Genomic DNA, 10,281 nt, shown 5'->3' on the forward strand with positions numbered 1-10,281 from the left:
GAAATAGTCCTGCTCAAGCAATGCAACAATGGAACATTCATAAAACATTAAATACATGAAACATTGTACGATTTAAAAGAAGAAAGAAAGAAGAAGAAAAAAAAAAAAATTTCAAAAAAAAAAAAAAAACCTATCAAAAAAAAAAAACACAGAAAAAAGAAAAGAAAAGAAAAAAGGGAAATGGAAAGTTAGCAATAATGGTACATAATTTCGTTTTTTCTGTTTAAACCACCAGGGTGTCTCGTTTGTAAATTATACACCCAAAACGCTTCCCTAGTTAGCAGACGTCTTTTAATGTCTCCACCTCGTTGTGGTAAACTGACTTTCTCAATTCCCTGAATAGTCATGTTGGACACATTACCAGAGTGATATACATTAAAATGTTTGGCAACAGCTGAAGTATTTCTATTTATGGCGTTACTACTGGTGAGATCCCTTAAATGCTCCGTTATTCTGGTTTTTAATTTTCTTGTAGTGCATCCAATATAGGATACATTACATACAGTGCAGTCTACTTTATAGACAACATTGCTGGTATGGCAGTTAATGAAATCTTTAATTTGATAAGTTTTTGTTTTTTCTTTATTTTGAAAATTATTTTTAGTTAGCGCATGACGGCATGTGCTACATGCGGTAACGCCACATTTGTAGAAGCCTCTACATTCTAACCAGGTTTTCGAAAGCGATTTTGATGGAAGAGAGCTGGGAGATAGGGAGCTGCCAATAGTTGGCGCTCTTCTGGCTACCACATTAAGGCCATCTTTTAAAATTTCAGAAAGTGCATTATCTTCTCGCAAAATAGGCAACCTGTTGTGTATTATCTTTTTAATTTCATTAAATTCGGTACTGAATTGAAAACAAATATATGGCTTTTGTTTAGTTCTCTCTTTTTTGTTTTTATTTTCCGGATTAAATGTTAGCAAACTGTCTCTTGGTTTATTATTTACTATTTTATGTGCTCTCTTTAATGTCCAGTTTGGATATTTTCTTTCTTTTAATCTAGCTTCTAATCTTTCGAATTCGAGATCCCTGAATTCAGTCTCACTACAATTTCTTTTAAGCCTTGTATATTCGCCTACTGGAATCGATTTGATGGTGTGCCTAGGATGGCTACTTTTTGCATGTAATACTGTGTTCCCACTGAGGGGTTTTACATGCGTTTTGCTTCTTATGATTTCATTTTCCAGGCCCAAAAGAACTAGATCCAAAAAGGATATCTCATTATGATTCCATTTATAGGTGAATTTAATTCCATAAGTATTGGCATTAATGTATTCAATAAAATCTGGCACGGCAGATACATCACCCCCCCAAATTATCAGGGTGTCATCTATGTATCTGCCGTACCAGATCAGGGACTCACAGAATGGATTATCAGTGGAATAAATATATTTATGTTCCCAAAAGGCCATCGTAAGGTTTGCCATTGAGGGGGAATATTTCGCCCCCATTGGAACACCGGTTTTTTGTCGGTATATTTCGTTTTCAAATGAAAAAATATTATGTTCCAATAAAAAAAACGCAACCTGTAAAACAAAATTTATGAGATCCTGAGTACATGCGCTATGATGTTCTAAATGAAATTGTGAAGCTTCCATGGCTAGCGTGTGTGGTATGCAGGTGTAAAGTGACACCACATCACAGCATAGCCATGAAAAGTTTTTTTGCCATAATTTGTTAGAAAAAATTCTTAGTACTTCTCTGGAATCTTTTATATAACCAGGCAATCTAATTACTAGTGGTTGGAGAATAGAATCCAACCACTCGCACAGATGTTCGTTCATAGAGCCAATTCCGGCCACAATGGGCCTCATAGCAGGCAAACCTTCTCCTTTGTGTACTTTTGGTAATCCATAAAGTATGGGCATTTTTGGACACGGAACATACAGATATTCAGCCTGTTTTTTATTCAAAACACCCAGACTGAGACCTTCATCAATGATACTTTGAATTATTTTATTATAATCTTTAAAGGGATTTCCCTTCAATTTTTCATAAGTTTCATTGTCGTTCAAAAGTTCCAGCATTTTTTCTATATAATCTTTTTTGCCCATGACCACTATCATGCCCCCTTTATCACTTTTTTTGAAAACAATTTCTTTCATATTTTTTAACTCTTTAAGGGCTTTTCTCTGCTTTGATGTAAGATTTGATTGTATCGGATAGAAGTAAGGATTTTTCGTTTTCAGAGTTGTTGATTGATTTTCACATGCATTACTCATTGCACCCTGTGTAGACAGATCTTGTAAACACAGGAGCGCTCCTGTGTTTACAAGATCTGTCTACACAGGGTGCAATGAGTAATCTAGGGTAGATTGTATGGATAAATTCCAAGAGTTAATAGAGAAGGATTTAAAAACATTAAAAGATAAAAAAAATGAATAATAAAGAGAAAGGAAATCAAAATCTTACATCAAAGCAGAGAAAAGCCCTTAAAGAGTTAAAAAATATGAAAGAAATTGTTTTCAAAAAAAGTGATAAAGGGGGCATGATAGTGGTCATGGGCAAAAAAAGATTATATAGAAAAAATGCTGGAACTTTTGAACGACAATGAAACTTATGAAAAATTGAAGGGAAATCCCTTTAAAGATTATAATAAAATAATTCAAAGTATCATTGATGAAGGTCTCAGTCTGGGTGTTTTGAATAAAAAACAGGCTGAATATCTGTATGTTCCGTGTCCAAAAATGCCCATACTTTATGGATTACCAAAAGTACACAAAGGAGAAGGTTTGCCTGCTATGAGGCCCATTGTGGCCGGAATTGGCTCTATGAACGAACATCTGTGCGAGTGGTTGGATTCTATTCTCCAACCACTAGTAATTAGATTGCCTGGTTATATAAAAGATTCCAGAGAAGTACTAAGAATTTTTTCTAACAAATTATGGCAAAAAAACTTTTCATGGCTATGCTGTGATGTGGTGTCACTTTACACCTGCATACCACACACGCTAGCCATGGAAGCTTCACAATTTCATTTAGAACATCATAGCGCATGTACTCAGGATCTCATAAATTTTGTTTTACAGGTTGCGTTTTTTTTATTGGAACATAATATTTTTTCATTTGAAAACGAAATATACCGACAAAAAACCGGTGTTCCAATGGGGGCGAAATATTCCCCCTCAATGGCAAACCTTACGATGGCCTTTTGGGAACATAAATATATTTATTCCACTGATAATCCATTCTGTGAGTCCCTGATCTGGTACGGCAGATACATAGATGACACCCTGATAATTTGGGGGGGTGATGTATCTGCCGTGCCAGATTTTATTGAATACATTAATGCCAATACTTATGGAATCAAATTCACCTATAAATGGAATCATAATGAGATATCCTTTTTGGATCTAGTTCTTTTGGGCCTGGAAAATGAAATCATAAGAAGCAAAACGCATGTAAAACCCCTCAGTGGGAACACAGTATTACATGCAAAAAGTAGCCATCCTAGGCACACCATCAAATCGATTCCAGTAGGCGAATATACAAGGCTTAAAAGAAATTGTAGTGAGACTGAATTCAGGGATCTCGAATTCGAAAGATTAGAAGCTAGATTAAAAGAAAGAAAATATCCAAACTGGACATTAAAGAGAGCACATAAAATAGTAAATAATAAACCAAGAGACAGTTTGCTAACATTTAATCCGGAAAATAAAAACAAAAAAGAGAGAACTAAACAAAAGCCATATATTTGTTTTCAATTCAGTACCGAATTTAATGAAATTAAAAAGATAATACACAACAGGTTGCCTATTTTGCGAGAAGATGATGCACTTTCTGAAATTTTAAAAGATGGCCTTAATGTGGTAGCCAGAAGAGCGCCAACTATTGGCAGCTCCCTATCTCCCAGCTCTCTTCCATCAAAATCGCTTTCGAAAACCTGGTTAGAATGTAGAGGCTTCTACAAATGTGGCGTTACCGCATGTAGCACATGCCGTCATGCGCTAACTAAAAATAATTTTCAAAATAAAGAAAAAACAAAAACTTATCAAATTAAAGATTTCATTAACTGCCATACCAGCAATGTTGTCTATAAAGTAGACTGCACTGTATGTAATGTATCCTATATTGGATGCACTACAAGAAAATTAAAAACCAGAATAACGGAGCATTTAAGGGATCTCACCAGTAGTAACGCCATAAATAGAAATACTTCAGCTGTTGCCAAACATTTTAATGTATATCACTCTGGTAATGTGTCCAACATGACTATTCAGGGAATTGAGAAAGTCAGTTTACCACAACGAGGTGGAGACATTAAAAGACGTCTGCTAACTAGGGAAGCGTTTTGGGTGTATAATTTACAAACGAGACACCCTGGTGGTTTAAACAGAAAAAACGAAATTATGTACCATTATTGCTAACTTTCCATTTCCCTTTTTTCTTTTCTTTTTTCTGTGTTTTTTTCTTTTTTTTTTTTTTATAGTTTTTTTTTTTTGAATTTTTTTTTTTTTTTCTTCTTTCTTTCTTCTTTTAAATCGTACAATGTTTCATGTATTTAATGTTTTATGAATGTTCCATTGTTGCAGTGCTTGAGCAGGACTATTTCATTTGCCAAATCTGTGGTATAAGTCATGTGATCTGAACTCAGCATTGTATTGGTTCATTATTTTATAAAATAATCACTGTTTCTTTGTTGAAGCATGCATTGATTAAGATCGGCAGCGATCGAAACGCGTTGCATGGGCTCTGCACCCCCACATTTGTACTACAGCAAGGATCTATTATGTCACTGGATTTTAACCATTAATAAAGAATCTCTTTAGTAAATAACAAAACTATTCTACTGGGATTTATTTGGAAAGAAATTAATACTACTGAGTTTATATCCCGTTAGTTAACCATACCCAATGGCCACATGTGCTTTTAGTATATAGTGCATTAGGTATAGATAATAAAAGTGATATTTTAACATAGGTTCCCTTTAAGTAAAAACTGTCACCTGATTTGGCGGGTCCTTTTTTGGGTCATAGGGGCGGTGTTTTCGGGTCTTTTATTAACCCCTTTTTTCCCACTGGCCGCACGCTGGTCGCGAAATTGACTCGACGTTGATTCGCTTTCCTCCCTAGTTTGGCTGTGTTCCGGGACATAGTGCGCCGGCACACTAATGGTTTTCGGCTTTGCCCGCAGTTGGGCAAAGCATACTGCGCGTGCGCAAGGCAAGATTGCTTTGCGCACGCGTTAACTAGGGAGGAAAGCGAATCAACGTCGAGTCACTTTCGCGACCAGCTTGCGGCCAGCGGGAAAAAAAGGGGTTAATAAAAGACCCGAAAACACCGCCCATATGACAAAAAAAAAGGACCCGCAAAATTCAGGTGACAGGTTCCCTTTAAGGGATTTTTTTGCCTTTGGAGCAAATTTGTAAACATGATTAATTATCTGTCACGGAGTTACCGCGACAGAGCAGTACCAGAAGACTGCAGCTTCTGATGGCTCCTGCTTTGCCGCTGAGAAGTATTTCTCCGTTGTATTAAAGGTGTTTGTTTTCTTTCAGCAGGACAGGGGTTAATCGGCCATGTGGTAATCCCTGCATTCAGCTGTGCTTGGTTAGCCACTCCTCTCTCCTATAAAAGCTAGGCCTTCTGGCCAGATCCTTATCTGAGATATCACTTGCTAGATAGACCTGGAGTAGTGAGGAGCTGGTGTCTGGAGAGCTGGAGGAGTTTATTGTGCGACAGTTGTTTGGTTTATACGCTTGAAAATTCCTCATCCTTACCTGCCTTATTTTCTTCCCCTGTCCTTCACACCCTGGTGATTACCTGTTATTTGTGAGAGTATATTTTGTGTGAGTGGAGTTTTCTTTTACCCTTGTCTTGGTTCCCGTTTGTCGGGTTTGTGTACTACGGTACACGGTAGCGCCTCTCTTCCCCGGGCGGGGAAGGGGACAGACGTAAGGCTGCAGTTAGCAGACAGGGCAAGGTCGGAGGCCCCGGCATCCTCGCCTCTGAGATATCCCGGGGAACAGGGCGAGTTAGGGCACCCCCTAGTGCTAGGGCCAGGAAAGGTGCCCTGGTCCCAGTTTACTTGCCAGTCCAGTCGTGACCTTATCCCTATGCACACTGTGGAACAGTTTTTCTACAGTTTGTACTCTCCTCAAAGTCCCCCATCACGCTGCCCCCTCTTCATACTATCCATCTTTTGGTACACTGCCCTCCTCCTAAACTGTGCCCTCACACTATCCCTCCTGTATATTGCCCTCTCATACTGTGCCATCACCCTATTCATCCTCTATTTTGACAACCTGATACTACTCCCGCCCGCTGACCCTTTTTCTGTATACTGACCCACCATACTGGGCCCTCACTGTTTACTACTCTTCCAATTTACTATCCTTCTTTATACTGCCTCTTCTCCCATACTGCGCCCTCACACCATCCCTCATTTACGTATACTGAACCCACAGACGGTCATATATGTGTATATATAGTGGCAAATACAGCCCTGCCTCTCACTAAACAAAATAAAATCTATAAAGGAAGTACACCCTAGCTACAGTGAAACATGGTGGAAGATCCATAATGTTGTGGGGCTGCTTTTCTGCCTCTGGGACTGGAGGGTCTTGAAAGTATTATAGGACCAGTGACATTGGAGTATTATCAGAGCATTATAGAGCTCTGAATTCTGGAAAAATAGGTTTTGTGTTGAACAATATGGGTACTAGAAAATATTGTAACCCAAAGAACACAAGATTGGGTAAAGAGGAAGTAAACATTTGTATATTTTTATATGTTGTAGATGCTTTAATTATGAGCAAATCGGTGGGAGTAGAGTCCTAGGAACTAAAAAGTAAACCGTTCCTGTCCGAGTACGGATGCAGTAGAAAGCCTAAGATTTCTAAGAGGCCTTTTGAGAGAGAGTGTGTGTGGTGGCTCATGACTGATTTCCTCAGAATTAAATAGCCTTCAACAAAGACAATTTGATCCTGGAATCTCGATGAGTGTCATATGTCTTTTGAAAAGTTGTGATAAATCTTCGGGAGCTGTCCTAAATATGTGGTTTCTGGAAACAGGCGGTGAAAATCCAAAATATTAAGTTAGATACTCCTATTCCACTATGCCTCAAGAGATGCTTGCTTTATATTATTAATATGTAAGTCTAAATAGATACGAATATTCTTGACCGATGCCCAGAATTAAGCAAAAAACAGATTGCTTAAAAACTGGCTTGCGAGTTGGGTCCCTACTATACCACAATGGATGGCACTATCGAATTAGCTTCCACACAAAAAATGGGCATATCAACACAACCAACCATTCAAAATCTGCAATAGATTGCTCATATTGTGTTCTCTGCAAATCCACCTCAATTCATGGCATAACCATATAAAACTAATCTTAACAGTTTAAGACTTTAGATCTCATCACTTCTCTTACATGTACAACACTAGTCTTCCCTCATGCTATATAATTGCAAGGACATTGGATTTCTACAGTACACAGGCAATTCCTCATTGAGATATGCAATGGAATAGCAAAACATGTTTTACGTAACATTGTATGGCTTATATGCAAAGTGTTGATTTGTTCTGTTGTAAAGTTTGACACTTTTTAAATATATATTTTATTTTCATAAATGAACATAAAAGAATTGCAGATTCGAGCACGTAGGCGAAATTTTGGACAGATCCAAATTACAATTGTGTCAATGTATTAAATCCAAGATATACCGTTGTCTATTTCACGCAATCATATCATGACTACAAAATGATTCCATCTCCTACAATTCACCATTACAATTCTGCCATACAATATCCAAATGTTCCCTTCTAACTCTCTAACGAGTACCATTCCGTCACAAGGAGAGGGTGACTATTTCATTTCTTTTTTTCCCCAGAACAGTAGTTTAGGATAAACAGTTTCCATCTTTCCTGGAATTTTTCGACTAGGATTTCCTTCTTCATTTCTGTGTCTAGTCTACCTATATTTAAAACAAGTTTCATTTGTGCTATTGTCCCTATAAAGATAGCGATGACATCTAGCAGTCAATGCTTTTGTAATAACCTTTTGCGCACTGTAAGAGTACCGTATATTAAAGGTTTTGAAGCAGAAACTCCTGAAACACTCTTCTAAAACTTGTTAAAAACCTGGGTTTCGGCTAAAAACCTAAGCAAAAAGACTCAGTGTGCACATACCCTTCGTCAATGCAAAAGTTGTGGAGAATTCTTGAAACGTCAAGATTTATTATTGCCCACACACCAATAGTGGATCAAAATAGAATTCCCATACATCTCCGACGATATCCCAGTAAAACAAGTGAGTACATAGCCAAAGACCATGACAACGATCTGTAGAATTCATTTTACGCTTTGGGCAAGCAGTTTAAAATCAGTTTTTACACAAGTTAAAAGTGTAAATTATTCTATGCACGATCCCAAATTGTGTTCTCTTCATAGTCCCTTAATAGCTTTGTGCAATCAAGACCATCCATGTTTTTTTTCCCTCCGAAATTTCCTGATCTTGTTGTTGTGTGCCCCATTTCTTGGGGAAAAAAAAACAACAACCGTATTGTATTTCATTACATTGGTTTTTTCATTATATTATAGCGATATTCCTTATCACAAAAAATCTTTGCTCTGTACAACTGATGTATAGTGTAGGTTCTTATTTACACCTAATTAAATCAAAGGATTTCCGGTATTAGAAAAATAAGAAAAAATGTCCTATTTTGGACTGATCAACAATGTGCCCTTATCTCAATCCAATGGAAAATCCTTGGACAGAACAAAACTCTAATGTTTCCAGGGTTCTCCTTCCCAATAGCAGAGCCTGAGAGAATTGGAGAGTCAAAACTTCCATCAGACAGGTAAAGCAACAAACCGATGGCTACAAAAAAAAACCAAAAACATATGGAGGAGGTTACTGCTGCCAAAGACTGCGGTGATTCTGTTAATGTCAAGTACAAAGTTTCCTTGTCATCTCTTGTTTTATACTACCACATACATACATTTTAGTATTTGGACATGTTATTGAAATACTGTAATGATTAGACGTTGGTACATATCCAATTATTTCTGAAGAGATTGGCTTTTCTCTATAAAAAGTGCAGACAGTGACACAAGGTAATTATGTCCAGACATTTTGAAACTACATATCCCATATGGGGTTAATCTGAAGGTTAATAGCATTCAGAACTGCCCGCCCGACAAGCTTAAGCTTCAGTCACCGCTCAGTATAAGGCCTGTCCCACACGTCCAGATAATTCCGGTACCGGAAAAATCGGTACCGGAGTTAGTGTCCGTGAGCTCACGTGGCACATAAGTGTGGCACACGTGCAGCAGCCGTGTGCCGCCCGTGTGCCGACTGGGTACCACATGGACCGTGCAGGAGACAGCGCTATGGGAGGTGGAGCCGCATATTCATCACTGTAATAAGCGGCACCACGTGACCGCTCATACAGGAAGAAGCTGCTGCGCTGAGAGGAAGCATCGAGGGAGCCGGGTGAGTATTTTATTTCCAGCAGGCGGGCGCACAGGGGGTGGGAGGGGGGTGGTGACAAGGATCTTTATTTTAAACACAAAAAAAAAACAAAAAAAAACAATGATTTTTCATTTCTTCTCTCCAGCGAACGCTGCTGGAGAGAAGAAATGAATGGCGGCTTCAGCACCACGCTGGGGGGACAGCGCTTACTGTAGCGCTGTCTCCTGCACGGGACACGGACTGCAGCATCCGTGTGCGGTACGTGTTTTACACGGACCCATTGACTTTAATGGGTCCATGTGATCCTTGCTCTCCCACGAACACTGACATGTCTCCGTGTTTTGCACACGGACACACGGTCCGCAAAAAAATCAATGACATCTGCAGAGACACATTGATTTTAATTTGTCTACGCGTGTCAGTGTCTCCGGTACATGAGAAAACTGACACTACACGTACCGGAGCCACTGACGTGTGAAACCGGCCTAAAGTGAGCGGCTGCTGTAGCTGCACCCCCTGGCACAGATTGGCAATTGAGCGTGGTTACAACTGATGCCCACTGTATACTGAGCTGTGACTGAAGCCACACCCTTATGACTGAAAACCCAAGGCAGCGGGGACGAATAAAGTACATTTCCTCCCAGCAGCGGGGAACTTGGTGCGGATGCTGGCAGCTTCAAATTGCTATTAACCTGCAGAAATAACCCCATATCTGCAGGTTAATAGCTTTTTTTAACATGACAAGCTCCCTTTAACACAGTAGCCCGAGGACTTGCTTTGGGGTAAGACTATAGTGGCATTAGATTGGCAAGAAGTGTCAATCAGACCACAGCTGGTTTGCTTTCAAGAACATAAATGAGAC

This window comes from Ranitomeya variabilis, chromosome 5 (assembly GCF_051348905.1).
Source record: "Ranitomeya variabilis isolate aRanVar5 chromosome 5, aRanVar5.hap1, whole genome shotgun sequence".
Lineage (NCBI taxonomy): Eukaryota > Metazoa > Chordata > Amphibia > Anura > Dendrobatidae > Ranitomeya > Ranitomeya variabilis.